This window comes from Hakea prostrata, chromosome 3 (assembly GCF_041222555.1).
Source record: "Hakea prostrata isolate BN-2017 chromosome 3, UWA_Hpros_2, whole genome shotgun sequence".
NCBI lineage: Eukaryota > Viridiplantae > Streptophyta > Magnoliopsida > Proteales > Proteaceae > Hakea > Hakea prostrata.
This window is the reverse complement of record NC_142602.1, coordinates 3,392,735-3,411,261: the sequence shown is the minus strand read 5'-3', so window position 1 is coordinate 3,411,261 and position 18,527 is coordinate 3,392,735. Positions and strand designations below refer to the sequence as shown.

Sequence of the window (18,527 nt, the reverse complement as noted above, 5' to 3'; positions counted from 1 at the left end):
TCAAAAAAAAAAAACAAACTTAATACCACCTCTAATAAGCGGAGCAACCCTTGGTCTCCGGCGGACCCTGGTTATTGTTTTGGTCATGAAATGAACAATCCTCTATTTGCTTCTATCCTCAATAAACGATAGAGAAGAATTATGCAACACTGAGTTTTGTTTACTCTGCAACCCCTAACCTAATACCACCTTCTAATTTAATAAGGGTTTTCAAGGCCTTGTATTGTTCAATCTCTTCAAATTTCGTTTGAGAGAGAATTCTTTCACATTCAAATTAATGAATGGGAGATGTATATTAATATTATTTGAATTCGAATTACAATTTGTTTACCATCAAACTCTAAAATTTGTTGATACTTTAATTATAACTCAAACTCTTTTTGATCGATTGGAAATAAGATCAATCGATGATTGGGTTAATTATGGTGGATTTGAATTTGAATTTGAATTTGAATTTAGAGACTTATGCATTATAATTTAATTAGGGTTTTCAAATTAGCGTTTCTTGTATTGTTCAATCTCTACAAGTATACAACAGTTTTAATCTTTTTGGTTTTTCGTAAGCAATCCCATTAAATAGTAAACTATTGTTTTTGGGTAGCATAGTACGTGCTTCATTCGAATAATTTATTCAAAAAATCAGTCGCAATTCACAAAGAGGACGGAGTCGAATATGGAAAAGAAAAAAAAGAATTGATGGAGGAGCTCTCTTGCCCAGTAAGGATCTTAATCTTAGTTATCTTGATCTTTGTATAGTATTTCTTACTCTGGGCTGATCAATTGTGCAGATTTGTTTGGAGATTTTCTTCGAACCATGTACCACCGCTTGTGGTCACAGGTAAGGAAACGAAATCTTTAATAGAGTATGTTTTTTGGTTTCTATGTTGTTGAAAGTTCTGTTTGTTCTTCTTCTTCTTTTTTGAAGTGGGTAGTTGAAATTATCTGAGAGATTTTGTGTTTCTACTGCAGCTTTTGTAAGAAGTGCCTGGACTTTGCTGCTGTCAATTGTGGGAACAAATGCCCTAAATGTAGACAACCAATCAGGTATATATATTAGAGTTTTTTTTTCTTCTTTTTCTTCTTCTTCTTCTTAACCCAATAACTGGATATTACTTCATCTCGTCATTGCAGCTATGATTGCACAGTGAGCACTGTTCTTTGGAATATAACACAGCTTTGGTTTCCACAAGAAGTTGAAGCAAGGAAGGCTGCATGGGTCCTAAATAACCAGAAAATTGCAAGCCCAAGCCAAAGCCCCACAGGAGGGAGTGATGATGCTCAGTATATCGAAGTTTCTAGCATTGGATCAGTGTCGAGGTACAGTAGAGATGCTGGTTTGGGTTCTGGGTTGCAGAGTGACATATATGATACAGCAGAAAGGAACTATTTTGCATTACCAGAAGTAGATTTTAGAGGAGTTATTGGAGTAGAACAGTTGAATCAATATTATGCTTCTGTAGACCCTTTTCTTAATATATGGAATATCTGGAGTTTTTAGGCATTAGCGGATGTAGATTTTAGAGCAAAGATGAATTTACATCATGATGCAATATCGGCTTCCCTGAACTCTTATGTATCAGCTAGCACTCTTAGATCATTAAGAGCACAGAGGATCGGTAGCATTTCTCAGTCCTCTAGATTAGTTGTTCAATTCTGTTTCTCTGTAAAGCTACGATTCCTCGATTCATGACTCTTTTGCCCCCTTACCCTAATTAGGGTAACTTTGAATCAACCTAGACCTGCCTTTAAGGTCATAACTTTGATGACCCTCTTTGGTCAAGGGCCTCTACAATTTTGCTTAGCATTTTAATTATGAGGAGATTTTTTATTTGCATTGTTTGTATGATGTATTATTATTGTTTGAAGTTTATTGCTCTCTCCATTGCATGGATAAATGTTTTTCTTTGTATTGTTTGAACAACATATTATTGTCAAGGTGTAAATAGATCGGATTTGGATTGGATAGTAGTAATATGATATCTACATTCTATTATATTCGGACTGATTCGAATAATATCCTATCGGTTGTTAGATGAATTTAATTGGATTCAGATGATAGTTGGATAGTTATTTTCTCAATTAAATTATTCTAAATGAGTATAAATACGGGTTGATTATATGTTTTCGATTGCCTACTGACATCTTTACTATTTTATTTTTGAAGATTATGTTTGAAATTTAAAAATTCAACAACTTTGATAGCTATTTTAGTAGAAAAATAGTCATTATTATTACTAATTGGCAAAATTCATATCTGTAGAAAATAATGAAATATAGGAGAAGAGTTCTTTATATGATAAAAAAAAAATCATTTATCTCAATTTTTTCACAAAAAAAAGAAAGAAAGAAAAGAAAACAGAGGATTTGTTGAATTTCAAATATTCAATTTCTTCTTTTTTTTTTGGGAAAATGTCAAGAAAAATAGAGTCCATTATAAACAATTAATTAGTCACTTGGATATTAGAGAGAGAAAAAAACTCGTTAATTTGAAGATTCATTTGGAATTATTTGATTAATTAGATCTTATGAATTTCTTTTCGTTTTCAATAATTGATGGAATAATGAATCAGGGAAAAAAGATATGACTGTACCAGCTATAAGAAATGACCTTATGATAGTTAATATAGGTCCTCACCATCCATCAATGCATGGTATTCTTCAACTCATCGTTACTTTAGATGGTGAAGATGTTATTGACTATGAATCCATATTGGGTTATTAACACAAAAGGATGGAAAAAATTGCAGAAAACCCAACAATTATACAATATCTGCCTTATATAACACGGGGGATAACAGCAAATGGACCAGAACACTTGGGAAACATTCAAGTACCAAAAATTGTTAAGCCTAAACTGAAAAGTCCCAAATTGACCATTTACAACCCCTACCACAAATCTCAGAATAACATGTTTGTCCACTGCAAATCCAAACTAAAACAAAAATAAAACCAGAAGGAACAAACGCAAACACGAGCAAGGCGAAAGAGAGAGACACCAGAGGCACGAAACAAGAGAACAAGCGCAGGGGGCACCCAACCCGAAACGAAGAGCAGACCGACCCCGCCAAAGCCAGCCCGAGAACCAACGACCGCACACGGCCACCCGACAAGAAACCCAAAAAACAGAACATACAAGAGCCACAAGCCCCCCAGGCAAGCACAGGACACCGAAGAAAACACAAGACAGCAAGTGAGAACACGGACAAAAACTGAGAGTATACCAAACAAAACCAAAGAAAATAGCAACCGCACAACCCCAAACAGACCCACACCAACCAAAACCCATAAAAACCCCCCCACAAACCCTATATGAAAACGAAAAGAGCCAAGCACGACCCAAAGGCAAGAAACAGCACAAAGGGAAAAAACAAAAGGACCCCGGGGACGCCAACAAAAAAGCCGGGGGGAGGGGCCGGGCAAGCCCAAGGGGCCGCCGCCAACGCCAACCCGGCCGCGGGGGCCCCCTCCCGGTGCCGAAACAACCCGGAAATTGGTGCCGTCCAGCCACACTCAACGTTTGTAATGGTTGGTGCACGGGCAAACGAAAGTCAATTGACGCACCCCACAAAGAATAACATGTTTGTCCACTGTAAATCCTAAATTTCTAAAAATAGTTTTCAGGATTTTAGGAAACCGATTCTACCCCGAACCCTAGGTCTAACTCCTCGTGGAGTCATTGGTAGAAATTCATTGTAAAACCGCTACCGATTTAATTATAAATCAAGGGATGGGATCATTGCCGATAGAAGCAAACCTATCAAGAAGTAGGTTGTTTTTCTTATTAGGAAAGCCAATTTCCAATTCTCTTTCTCGTTCTTTTTATATTTTGTTCATATCAATTTCAGCCAATTCTAAACATAAGAACCGATCGATCTTTCTTGCATTGCCTTAATTGTTCCTCATCAAGTTCAACAGCTTCTATCATTGCTGACAAAGGAAGAGAAAAGTAAAAGGAAAAGAACTACTGCGGCTACCATGCTGGTTCCTCTCACTGCCGATCAAGTTCAACAAATTGTATCATTGCTGCAAAAAGAGGAAGAAAGGAAAAGAAAAAAAAGAATGATATCAGTTGGTTTCGATGATAATATCTTGTTTGAAATCCTCCAGAGATTAGAAGCCGATACCTTGTTCAATTTAAGGATGGTAAGCAAGCAATGGCATAATTTGATTTTGGATCCTCACTTTGCTAATTCCCATCTCTCTTATGAGCCACCGCCTGGTTTACTGCTCCAAACCCAAAATCTAGTATATAGGTCTTACAAATTGGGTTTTCTAGATCTGAGAGGAGGAAAAATTTTGATGAGAGACTTGGGAATAGATCTTCCAAAACCAATAATTGCTTCCTGCAATGGTCTCGTCTTGTTTCAAGATTATCCAAAAAATGGAGATTATTCAGTCGGAAACCTATTCAGCAGAAAGGGAAAGATTTTGCCTCTGCAGAATTACAACAATTCATCTCTTGACAGAGTTATTGGTTTTACATATATTAAAGAAACAGGAGAGTACAAGATCGTGTGTGTGATGTGCAAGAAAGATCACAAAGATCACAGTAGTAGTAGTTACTGTGTCATGATATTCACACTTGGGTCCAATAATACATGGACACGAGTCAAGGAAGAGATTGAGATTGGCGTTGCTGATTTTAATCTAGACATCTTATACAGGTGTTCATATGTGTTCCCACCCGTTTCTGTTAACAATTTCCTGCATTCGGTAATTGATAATGAAGACGATGAGGAAGTCTTGTTTACCATAGACACCAAAAATGGAACTTTTCACGAGAATAAAATACCTTTTGGATGTGAACCAAGGGCCAAACTGACAAATTTTGGAGGGGTTTTAGCTCTTCACCGGATTAACTACGGGCTAATTAAAATATGGGTTTTGAAGGACTTTTACAAAAAAGAGTGGATTCAACTACATTCCTTGCAAATTAAAGGTATATATAATTTAGAAGCACATTTTCTAATTGGTAACCTTGGGAATGGAAAAGTACTACTGTATTCAGATAAAAGTATTATGCCGTGTGACATGTAAGCAATCCAATAGTTACCCAACAAACTGGAGTTTGGATAAAATTCAAGTCTTTGTGTGCAAATAAATACAAAAATAAATTTCAATGTCCAGTGGCCAATCCCATGAGAGAAGGTGATAAATACTTTTCCACTTGCCTTGGGTGATCGGCGTTATTGATTAGTTCTTATAAATTATGGATACTTTAAGATGTTTTATTTGACCATACAAAAAGATTGTTTTTTTTTTACTCTTTCATCTTGAAAGACTTACCATTATCCATTACCAAAAGAAAAAAAAAACTTACCATTATCATTATATGATGAACCCATGAGTTGTGAGTGATTTCTCAAACTTCTATTAATTATTTATTAATTTATTATCAAGATTAATTGATTATATACTTTTAGACCTTTTCTTGGTTTTTTTAATTTATTAATTTAATTTGATAGTGTGATGTTTATGGACGAACATGAGCCATATCATTATATGAGTTGCTATCTGCTGTTCTTCTTCATGAATTCAAATGAGAAATCTTTAGTTAACACTATTAGCTCGTCATCAGTGGTTTAAACTTCAAAAAATATATAACTATGGCATGTAAATTTTGTGTACATATTTTCTAATGTGTAGTTCAGAATATGAAAACTCTGGTTATTTTTAATTTTTTTTCCCAAAAAATTTCTCCCCCAACACCCCCCAAAGAAAAGAAAAAAAAATCTTAGTGATGGAAAAATTATGGTGTTTCATTGGTTCTCTTTTTTTTTTTTCCTTTTTTTCCTTCATTTTTGTTTCCTGCAATTAAAATTTGAATTTTAAATCACACGAGCTCAATCTTTGTTTGAGATTTGATTTGAAATATATTCTATGCACCTCCTAACTTCTAGGAGAGTCCAATTCCATTTGGTCTCGGATCGTGTAACCTTCAACTAGTTTAATTTGATTTGGATCATGAAATGTAAACAAATCTTATTAATATATGCTTCTATCCTCAGTAAACGATAGGGAAGAATTCTGCAACACTGAATTATGTTTACTCTGCAACTCTAAACCTAATATCGCATTCTAATTTAATCAAGGTTTTCAAATTAGGGTTTTCTTGTATTGTTCAATCTCTTCAAATTTCGTTTGAGAGATAATTCTTCCACACTCAAATTAGAGTGGGAGATGTATATTAATATTATTTGAATTTAAATTATAACTTGTTTACAATCAAACTTTAGAACTTGTTAATACTTTAACTATAACTTAAAACTTTTCTTGATGTCAATGCCGGGTTAGTTGAGTGGTAAAGATACATACTTCTCAGTGGAGAGGTCTTGAGTTTGACGCATTTCACTTCCATTATTAAAATAAAAATCTTCTTGATTAATTAGGGTTTCCTTGGATTGAGAGAGTCTTTCCTTTTTTTCCTTTTCGTTTTTTTCTTCAACTGAAATAATTTTCCTTATAAACCATAATTTAAAAAGGAAAAACTCAGGTCGTGTGGTTTATAGGGAAAATATGGTTTGAGAAAAAAGTAGTTTATGAGGAAAGTGGTTTGAGATTGGGAAAAAAAGAAAGAAATAATATATTTTATTGAAAATTTTCTTTCTTAATTTGAGATAATCTTTGATTTTATATATTTGAAAGAAAAAAAAAAACTACTTCTAATCGATGTTTACAAAGGAAGTTTTTTGAGATTGAAAAAAAAAAAATCTTTTCACTTTCATTTTTAGAAAAAGAAATCTCTTTCCTATTTCATCAGAGGCTTTTATTAGGGTTTTCAAATTAAGGTTTCTTTGTATATATTGTTCAATCTCTACAACATTTTTAATCTTTTTTGGCTTTTCGTAAGCAATCCCATTAGAAAATAAACTATTGTTTTTGGGTTACATAGTACGTACTTCATTCGAATAATTTATCCAAGAACCAGTCACAATTCACAATGAGGACGGAGTCGAAGATCAAAAAGAAAAAGAAACAATTGGCGGAGGAGCTCTGTTGCCCAGTAAGGATCATAATCTTAATTAGTTATCTTGATCTTTGTATAGTCTTTCTTACCTCTGGACTGATCAATTGTGCAGGTTTGTTTGGAAATTTTCTTCGAACCATGTACCACTGCTTGTGGCCACAGGTAAGGAAATGAAATCTTTAATAGTATGTCTTTGGTTCTATGCTGTTGAAAGTTCTGTTTGTTGTTGTTGTTGTTCTTCTTTATTTGAGGTGATAGTTATCTGAGAGATTTTGTGTTTCTACTGAAGCTATTGTAAGAAGTGCCTGGACTTTGCTGCTGTCAAATGTGGGAACAAATGCCCTAACTGTAGACAAGTAATCAGGTATATATATTAGAGGTTTTTTTCTATCTTCTTCTTCTTCTAAGTAACCCAGTAACTGGATTCATCTGATCATCATTGCAGCTATGATGGCACGTTGAACATTGTTCTTTGGAATATAACACAGCTTTGGTTTCCACAAGAAGTTGAAGCAAGGAAGGCTGCAGGGGTCCTAAATAACCGCGAAATTGCAAGCCCAAGCCAAAGCCCCACAGGAGGGAGTGATGATGCTGATCAGTATATCGAAGTTTCTAGCAGTGGATCAGTGTCGAGGTACAGTAGAGATGATGGGTTGCAGAGTGACATATATGATACAGCAGGAAGGAACCTTGTTGCATTAGTAATAGTTCTTAGAGAACAGTGGGATCTACATCATGCTTCTGTAGAGAATTTTGCATCAACATTGGCAAGTTTTAGAGCACAGCTGAATTTACGTCGTGCTACAATATCGGCTTCCCTGAACTCTCATGTATCAGCACGGTTTCATCAATTTAAAGCAAATATGGATACGTTGAATTACAAGGCCAACAGCTTTTCTCTACCCTCTAGATTAGTTGCTCAATTCTATTGCTTTTCTATTCTACGGATTGGTGGATTCATGTGCCTTGTATATCCATGGCTGCTTGATCTATCATCAAGAAGGAGAATGAATTCATGAGTGGAGACAGAATTCTCAGAGCTGACCTGCTTGTTAACACTCCCCTGCACTTTGCTTGGAATTTTAATGACACAGTGATATTTTTATTTTTATTTTTATTTGCATCGTTTGAATACTGTATTTTTTTTGGTAGAAGTTTGAATATTTTATTATTCTGCAATAGTTGTCATTGGGGTTCATTCCTTTAACCTTTGTGCTTGGTATGAGATTCCTCTCATAGTTTTCAGCTTAATCAAATCCTTCCTTCGCTTTGTCTCAGACGAAAAAAAAAATTTATGATGTTCTTTTATTTTTTTGTCTGAGGTTCATCTTGGCCAGCTTGTGTGCACCTATTGTTCGCAAGGGTTAAACCCATGACCTCTCCACTGAGAAGTAAGGATCTTACCACTCTACTAACTTTGCTTGATAAATATAATAATGGCATTTTGTTTATGCACAATCTATCTAGACACTTAACCATGGTTTTCACCATGACTCCTGTGCCCCCTTGACGTTAATTATGACAACTTTGAATCAATCTAGACTTGCCTTTAAGGTATTAATTTTGATGACCCTCTTTGGTCAAGGGCCTCTCCTACTTTGAATCAATCTAACCTGCCTTTAAGGTATTAATTTTGATGACCCTCTTTGGTCAAGGGCCTCTCCCCATCACCTGGATAAATATTTTTATTTGCAGTGTTTGAATGGCGAATTATTGTTGGAGGAGTAAACGAATCAAATTGGATAAAAAAAATGTTATTTATAAAAATAAATAATAAAATTAAACTAAGTAACTTAATCTGATAATTTTATTAGACGGATAATAACCAAATTCGAATATTCTAAAAGAAATGCAAATGCAAATGCAAATTTGAAAATGGACCCTATAATTTATTTGTTCAGCCCAAGCTGTCTATATGTTTAAAGTCGCCCTTCCTATGTGCGATTTTAGTGTGTTTTGCTGCGGGGAAGATATATAAAGCTGATGAATCCAATTTCCCTTGAGACGCTTCTGTTATGAGAAGTTGGTCAGCATCTGGTGGGTCACAATTCCCAAGCAACCACAAAATCCCAAATCCCTCCTTCTTTATTCTCCTCCACTGGGCTTCTAAATCGTAACTTACAGAGAGATCTGATGAATGAAAAATCGAATTGAAGAGCAGCAGAGACTTGAAAGCCCTAGAAATTTGGATATACAGAATCAAACTTTAAATTTCTTCTGTTTTCGTCTCAAGGGTGTTAGTGTTATACCATTTCTTTCCCTTATCATTGATTGAATCCTTCTTATGGAGTTCAAAATGCCCTTTCTCCAACTAGAAGATGTACGTGACAAGTTAACTGCCCACCTCAGACCTTGGCACCGCTCCTTTCAGTTTTGGGTACGGGCCGCAGATATCTATGCCGGCTACAAGGTGTGTCCCTCTCTCAGAAGATCGAAGACCGTTGTTTGGATTTAAAAAGGTTGATACCTTGAACACTTTGGATTGGTGGGATTTCTCAGGTTGTCCAGTTTCGAGTTAATTTAGTGAAGGATGTCAAGAAAGTGGAGACAATGTGGGAGTCACAGCATGAACTTGCAGCCGAGAAGATATACTCAATGTGTTCTGAACTGGGTGGTTTTTTCCTTAAGGTATTCAATTTCTTGCATTTTCTTTTCTCTTCCATTTACGTGTTTTCGATGCTACTGGCTGAAATTTTATCCTTTTCTTCTCCTCCCCGCTTTAATTTGCTTTGTGTTTTGGAACTTTTGAGGTGAAGTAGGATTTAAGGTCATGGGTTTTGCTCTTGTGGTCTTTTGTTGCCACATTGCCATTTACATGTTTTGGATGGCTGGATGCTGCTGGTTGAAATATTATTCTTTTCTACTCCTCCCCCTTTAGTTTGTTTTATCATTTGGAGGTTTTGAGGTGAAGAAGGTTTGAAGATCTTGCGTGTTACTCTTTTGGTCTTGTTACCACATTCTTCTCAGCAAGAGCTTAAGTGGGTTAAACTCGTGATTCGTAGTCTAGAGCTATTTTATTTTTGTTCTGTTTCTTCTGTGGCTGTCTATGACCTCTTATTTGAAGCTTAAAAGGCAAATTTATGCATTTTTAGTTTTTAGCTTGTATTGATATTTCACGTTTCTTTATTGTTTTTCTTCTCTCATTGTTTGCTTGATGAGGTTTTGAATCAGGCTGCTCAGATTTTAGGGAAGCCTGATTTGGCACCTGCTGCTTGGGTGAGAAGGCTTGTTACATTGTGTGATAGAGCCCCTGCGACCCCTTTTGATATGGTCCAGATTGTGTTAGAGAGAAGGAATTCGGTCAAACTGTTGCTGAGATGTTTGAAAGGTTTGACATAGAACCTCTTGGCTCTGCTTCAATTGCACAGGTTTGCTCATCCCTCAACAACTTTATTTGTTAATCTTGGGAATATTGAAACCGATTATTTTGAACTTCAGTTTTTTGAAAGCAATTGCAGTAAGTCCCAAGCCTAAAAAAATGGTTAACAGACCTCAGTAGGAGACGTTGAGAATCAGAACCAATTGAGAGGAAAAGATGGTAAAGCAGATGAGTGGGGAATCGTGAAGATCAACCACATGCCTTATAGAGAGTGTAATTGTTGATGACACACTTTTGGTTCCTTATTTTATGTGTGGACATGGAAAACTAGTTCACAAATGATAACTGAATCAGGGAGATTCTGAGAGAACAATATATTCCTGGTAAAAGCCTTCGCTTTCAGCAACAATATCCAGATTATAATGAAAGAGATGGTATTGCTTCACTATCAATTAATCTTATATGTGCTGCCGGTCAGGAAAGGGAGTGTAATTCCCTTGAGTATGCATTTTCTGGAGGGGGTCTATTTTTTCTTATCAATTATTTTTTATTTTTATCTTTTGGGGGTTGTGTTTGTGGGGGCGGGGGGGGGTCGAAAGTTTTTTATAGCTTAGTTTGGTGCACTATTTCATAGGAATTGATACCATTATGGCTTTTAATTGTGAACTTCAATGCTTGATTTAGGTTCATAGAGCAAGACTAAGGGGTGCTGACAGTGATGTTGCAGTCAAGGTGAGGGGATTGAAAATATTTAACTGATATGGAAAACAAAGTGAATGTGTAACTTTTACAACCTGAATACTGTTATGGTGTTCTTACATTCTCTGGATATTGATAGGTCCAACATCCGGGAGTTCAGGATCTGATGATGACAGATATCCGTAATCTGCAAACTTTCGCTCTTTATTTGCAGAAGACAGATATTGAATTTGATCTTTTCTCTGTGACCAAGGAAATGGAGAAACAGGTAAACTCTCTGGTTGATAGGAGTAGGACTGCCCATAGTATATGTATTTAGAAAACTGGCTTATGTCATTACAAATTTTGCTACCTTAGTCTTATCGCATGCAAAACTTGGTGATTTGAAGAGAAATATGTGCGATCATACTATGTCACACTTATTAACGGATGCCACACATGATGAGTATGCAATGGCCAATTGGTTAACCACATATTACAAGTGGATGGTAAGTACTGCAGTGGTGATCTTACCTTCCAGTGCAAACTTAATGATCAGGAAAAGCTAGTCCTTACCAACCCCAGGCATAAACACTTAGTTTTGCACCACTCTAATCACAGAGTAGCCTACTGTGCAATTAGCTGGAGGTCTATGTAATGGGGGACAGAGAATTGAAGAAGGAAAGGAGAAGATGATAAGGGGGAAGAGGGAAAACCTGAGAAGAATCAGAGTTGCAGGGGGGAGGAAGAAGAGAAATTCACGTAAGAAGGGGAGAAGTGCACACAACACACACAAATTCTTTTCATTCTTTTGGATTCCTCTAGTTGCATGATGACGTGGTATAAAAAAGGGAATGGAAGTGCTTGTTTGCTAACTCTAAAACTGAAGTAGAACTTGGACTCTTATGGCTTGGAAATTTAATGGTGAGTATGACTCTACTATGATTTCATCAAGAATAATTAAGGACATTATAAAATAGACAAAACTCCTGCTTGAGCACAAATGACAAAGTAGACTATAACATAAAATGTCCTACCAAACCCAAAACTTAATTTGACCCAGTTCATCCCAATCCGGGTCCCCAAACAGTTTCGGGTATGTTCAAGGCTGTGGCGCTGTGCTGCATCACAGCCCTTGGTTGAGGCTCTAGCACAGGCTGCATAATCATTGAACTTATTATTATTATTTTTTTCTCAAGCCGTTCAACATTCCTTTTCTGTTTTTGTTTTAGTACTCTACTTATTCTTTTAGTTGAATTCCTAAATGAGTAAATGCTGTAGTAGCACTTAGATACCAGATTGGATTGGGAGTGCATGGATACAGTGAGGTAGTTAATTACTTCACCAATATTTCATAGATTAGCATCATTTCATGGAACATATGGATATTTATGAGTGTACATAATTATGAAGAACTGAAGCAGTGTCCAGTATTTAGGTTGATTAATTTATGCAATTAATATATTTGGATACCGTTGAATTTCTGTAACCTGGGGCAAGCTCCAGTCTCTTTGGTTTTATTATTTGCTTTGAGTATTTCACTCCCTATTGTCCATATAATTTTGTGGAAGCTTCCTCAAGTTTGATTTCTTCTACCAGTGAAGTTTATTTTGAAGTTGTATTCTTCTTTTTTATTTTTTAGTAGCTCTTATTATGATGATGTTTATCCCAATCAATCATGTTCCTTTTCTCTGTTTGGTTGCATAACATTCAAGATTGGACTTGAGTTTGACTTTCTGAGGGAATCAAAAGCTATGGAGAAAATACGAATTTTTCTGTCAGCCAACAACAAAAAGAGTCCTGTTTTTGTGCCACGAGTGATCCGGGACTTGGTGACAAGGTATGTTATTGAAGATATTCAGTTGAACACTTAAAAAATAAAAAATAAAAAAGGGAGACATTCATGCAGGCAGCACTCAGGGTCTTTTTAATGTGCAAATGGTTCTGTGGTGTTGGGAGAGTACACAATATCATTTACAGTGTAATGGATTATCGTATTATTTAGATGCTCGATGTTAAGTTCTTGAAGACCACTGCCAGTGCAGTTGGTATTTTTAACGGCTGGTGAAGGGTCCCAGGAGGTCAAGGGATCATTCTCCTTTCTGCCTTTTGTGCAAAAGGCACTTACTCATGTAATTTATCCTCTCTGGTGAAACATTGTGTAGGGTCCATCTACATTTTTAAATTATCCCCTTACTTGGGGTCCTAACATTTTTAACAAAATTTCAGCCAACATAAAACCAGAATTGGTGGGGTTGGTTGGGATCAGTTCAGGTCTTGCCAACCTTAGCCTCTTGTTTATCTGGTAAATTTTGCTAGTTTTCCTCCTTAAGGAATTAGAATAATTACGGGTTTTTGTTTCATTAATATGAGAGACCTAAATTATTTGCATCTCTGACTTCTTTGGTAGCACTACTGAGTTTCAGCATCTTCCACTAGCCCATTTCTACTAGTATGTAGTTTATGATCTTGTGATTCTATAGATTGAGGTGAACCCACAAGGCATAAACTTAATTATTTTTCCCATTGAGAAGACATCTATGATACTTAGATTACTTCTGGTATCATTTTATTTATTTATATCTGATCAAGAGTTATCTTTTGGTTAGGAGAGTTTTGGTGATGGAGTTTGTAGATGGAATCCCAATCATGAATCTTGGTGATGAAATGGCTAAAAGAGGAATCAACCCTGGTGGTAAGATGGCAGCAGCAGCAAAGCAGTAAGCCCCTTAGATTATTCTAGAGAGTATGAATTCTCTTTGTTCTTATTTGTCTATTTATGAAATTCTTTTTACATGCCTCTTCTGCTGTAGTGAAATTTTCAAGGGGAAAAAGTCTACTGTAGTGATTTTGCATTTTGTATTTCACTAGGGCCCTATATTTGCAACCAACTCTTATTTGTTTTGATCATACGCATTCCGTTTCATCAATTATTTTCCTTCGCTAATTTTCAAATGTTGATTTCATATGTGATTGAGAAAGAAGAAAAAGAAAGGAAAAAAAAGAGTCTGATTTCCGTTGGTATGACTGACTGTTTTGATGTTTTTGGCTTCCCAGCTGCTTGGATGGGAACATACGTTTATTTTCTTCAATAGAATCCATGTTGTGGAAAAAGAAAAAAAAAAAAAAAGCTGTAGATTTAAAAAAAAGCATTATTCAACTTAACTCAGTTTAACGTATCCAACCAGCTATTGGACGAAGTGCATTATCTGGTCAATCCATGACTAAATTGAGAGAAATTTTAATTTTCCACTGGAAGAGGGGACTGAGTTGTGCATTAATTTGCAATGTAGTACCAGCAACAAAACAAATGGCTTTCTTTTCTGGTCTTGTCTTGTTCATGGTTAGTGGTTTTATTGATCTTGAAAGTTTGATGGTTTTTCCATGTAGCCAACCCCATTGATTTGGAGTAAGGTTATGGTTGTTGTTATTGCTGTGAAGTTCGATGGATTTCTACATATCTATCAAATCCTCAACAATCTAAACTTCCATGATTTTATTTGTTCTCATATTGGCTCTCTTATTGTTATAGCCTCTTTATGCTCCTTTTCAATGTTTCTTTGATATATGTGGGTAAATGCTTGCTTTGTTTTCAACTTCAGTTGGACCTTAGATTTGGAAGTTAACTCATGTTTCCAGCTTGAGACTCTTTGCAAATGTTAAAATGATGTTAACACCTTTATCAAAACCTCTATAACTACAGGAACATTCTTAGAAGTTTGACATTAGCATATGGTCAAATGATATTGAAGAGCGGTTTCTTCCATGCAGACCCTCATCCTGGAAATATCCTCATCTGTAAGGGTTCAGAGGCAAGTGAGCTACAATCTTTTCTTTTGGCTATAATATTTTCTGCCCCTCTTTTCCTAACGTATATTATGATGCAGTGAAGGTGGAAATAGGTTTGATTATTTAGAGGTGCATGTGTACAACTACTAGAAGTTAAAAATCTGGAGTTCTGACTCTTCACTGAGATGTAATCTAATGTCTGGAATTTGTTGCTATCTGGATCGCTTAAATTGAGCAGGGTTAAGGGTGAGGTACAAGATGTAACAGTATCAATATCAATTTGTATATTGGGTGGTTTATTTCAAGAGATTCTCAGAGACATACTGGAGAGATGATAAAAGACATAAAGATAAATTAACGATACACACAGAAAATACACGGATATGTTTAGGATACATGCAAGATACAGTTCTTGAGTATAATACACCTGATGTAAACAACAATTAGGTCTGAAGACCATTGTCAGATAAGTGAAAGCCCAAAACCTGTGTACAAGTAGGCCCCATGGTACCCTAATTATTTATCAATTTTGAACTCAATTAAAGTTGTCCATGTGGCAGTGTAAAACTTTGAAGATTCATTTCATTTAGAGAAAGACAAATGGATGGTTAGAAACCTAGAATAAATTTCTATACATGAGTGACAAAATAATTGAGTTTTGCTGTGAAAATATCTGTGTAACCAATCCAGATCAAGCCTACCCTTTTTATTGAGTTGGATTTGTCAAATCATCCTTCTATATGGCACAATAGGTAGTAGTTCATTGAAGCTTCCACGAGTGGCAAATTACAGTAAGATTTTCTTGCTATAAAAGGGGGAAAACGGGCAGTGGGGAGGTAAAGTCTGTGAGCCTGTCATACTGCTGCTGCTGCCCTCGTTTTCTGTCAACATTGTTAGCTGTTGCTATTGCTGCTGCTGTGGGTTGGTGGTGATTGTTATTCCAGATGATTCTTTTGGATAGTCTCAGGTTTTATCTGCCTATGCTGCTAACTTTGCTATCATATCATTGAGTGACATCCCCTATACGGTCGATCCACATTGATACTTGATACACTGGATAGAGGAACTGTATAGTGTTCTTGGAATGGGGAGGTATGTGGAACAAGTGCTTCAATCTCTTGAATCTCATTTCTTATGCCTTTTAACCTTAACAGAGCTCATCATTTAAGTTACTGAGACGGTGCTCTGTGTTATTCATCCCAAGAAAATCCGTAGGCTGTTGTATGTTGTGAAAGAGAGAGAGGGGTTGCATGTGTGTTCTTGTGTAGTTACATTTAGTGCTGGCACATAATCGCTTTATTTCTGAGGCAACTAGCTTATGGTGGTGAATGTGTGCTCTGGAAATTTATATCCATCCAGCAGGTTCATTTTTCTTCCCAACATTTTCAGGTTGCTTTGCTAGACTATGGGCAAGTGAAGGATCTCCCAGAAAACTTGAGGCTTGGATATGCTAATCTCATTCTTGCAATTGCTGATGGCGACTTTGAGAGGGTCTCACAAAGTTACAGGTACTAAATCTTGTAATTATACAGCAGGATCTATGTCGATAAGTAAAATGAACGACTCTTTAGCTCCCAAAAAAAAAAAAAAGAAGGTAAAATTAACAGTTGGCAATCGTGAAGTAGTCTTGCAAAAAGAGACAGCGTACTGGCATTGATGGTGCACATGCAGGGTTGATTTAATCAATAATATTGCATGAATTAACGAATCCCATCCCATGTTGGGGTTGAAAGAGAAATAAACAACATAAATGGTTTGTCGCATCAGATATTCTGGCCTTCTTTCATAGAAACCTATAGCTAATCTTCTCCCACTTGCGCCCAAGGGATCCATTATATCATATACTTATTATGAACGTCCGAGAGTTTGACAGATCAAATAATGTAGATGATCCAATCAGGCCTGTGTAGGGGCTGACTGGTTACTTCTGTCCTTTGCTGTGGACATTTTTGCTGTGGACATTTTTGCTGGTAGATCAAGTTTACTTAATTCCTAGATATGATCCCACATCCATTTAAGTCTTCTTCTTTTGGGCACTCTGCAGGGAGCTTGGCATAGTAACCTTAAGCTCATGTGAGGATGAACAGAAAGAAATGGTTAAGTTAGCTCAGACAATGTTTGATACAAAGATGCCTCCTGGGGTTACAATGTTGCAACCCTTTTCAGAAGAATCTTCAATAAAAAAAATTGCTGTTCAGGTATACAATTATTGACACCTTGAAACCAGTTTGTTAGTTGTGGTTGAAGCTGAACTGTTTCTCTGTTTTTTTTCTTCTTTTTGGATAGGCATTTCCAGAGGAACTATTTTCTATACTCCGTACAGTGCATTTGTTGAGAGGACTCAGTGCTGGTCTTGGCATCAATTACTCCTGTGCAGAGCAATGGAGACCTATTGCAGAAGAAGCACTATATGCTGCTGGGAGACTAAAAGGTTTGATCTCTTTTCTTGTTCGTCAATATCTCAATCTGTGAATGTTATTTATCACACTTTCCTTTTGAACTTTCAGTTGAAGATCTCAAGAGAGAAAAACCAAAACGTGGATTCTTCAGAAGACTATTTCGAAGAGGGTGATTAGATATACTGATAAAGCTTTCTGATTCTCGTTTCCTGACAATCTTTCTGACTCGAAGAAAAACAAACCAAGGTCTTTTCTGCGGATGTAATTTGATATATTACGTATATCAACCATATCAGGGGAGACTTATACTTTCAGATGAAATGACAACAAAAACTGCAATTACTGTGTAAATGAAATGTTAACCAAACAATGATCATGTTTTCGTTATTGCATTTATTTTTTTATTACCCCAATTTGAAACTGGCGATTTTATAAGAGTTGAATTTAGACTTCTCCACTAAGAGGTGTTGGTCATTGCCAAATTGAGCAAATCGTTTGATGGTGTCGTCGCACTTGTACTTGTTACATAGGTGTGACATATATGAGAGACCCTAACCCCTAGATTAGAATGAGTGACCAGGCTGTGATCAATAATCCCTTAGTATCACCTCCGTGTCGGGGGAGCACATGGGGTTTTCTTGGCGTTTCTCCATCATTTAGTAGGAATGGTGTCCAAATGGTACTTTAGGCTGTGTTTGTTTGCAAAGGTGGGGTGGGGAAAAAAAAATGTGGGTCCCATGTGTAGTGGGGTTAGGGAGAAGAAAATGAAAGGAAATGAAAGTGTAGAAAAATGTTAATTGTGAGTTTTACATTTTACTTTTCTACACTTTTCTACAAAGTCTTATACATTTTGTGGGATTTTGAAAAAACTTGAGTGAGAAAGTTGGGTTACCACCTCACTAGACAACTTGTCTCTAACTTTTCCACCCAAACAACCAATCAATGAAAATTTTTAGGATTTAAAGGAAAATTTTGTTTTTTTTCAAGGAATTTTTCGCCTCACCTTCATTCCAGCAAACAAACGCAGCTTAATCAATTGGGTGGGTGTCACTTGCGAGTCGGACTGATGAGGCCGGTCTAGCCGCTTTCAACAGAACCAACCGTTCTCCGTTTTTTCCATGTATGGGGTTCCTTCCCGCTATCGCGTTTTAGGCAATTTCGTTGCCGCGCGAACCCCTTTGGATTTTGGAAAATGGCGGCATAAGAGCACTTCTACTCTTGCTTTAAATCTTCTATTTGTGAATTCTGAAACTAGAAGAAGATTCAAGAGTAAGCTAGCGAAGGAGATCGGAGATCAGAGACCAAAAATGTTGGGAAGGATAAGAGCCTCTCCTGTAGATTGCTCGGACTTGGAAAGGCCTTCACCCAAGATCAC

At 36.4% G+C, this 18,527-nt stretch overlaps 1 pseudogene across 1 annotated transcript; it reads left to right on the top strand.

The window, feature by feature from the left end:
* The first annotated feature begins 8,963 nt into the window (after positions 1 to 8,963).
* On the top strand, positions 8,964 to 17,692 carry LOC149020072 (uncharacterized; annotated as a pseudogene). The gene is made up of 12 exons (XR_016172148.1): positions 8,964 to 9,377; positions 9,467 to 9,595; positions 10,139 to 10,335; positions 10,971 to 11,018; positions 11,125 to 11,253; positions 12,680 to 12,804; positions 13,574 to 13,684; positions 14,668 to 14,776; positions 16,143 to 16,261; positions 16,798 to 16,951; positions 17,040 to 17,184; positions 17,261 to 17,692. The product of XR_016172148.1 is annotated as an uncharacterized LOC149020072 (transcript).
* The last annotated feature ends 835 nt before the right edge of the window (positions 17,693 to 18,527 follow it).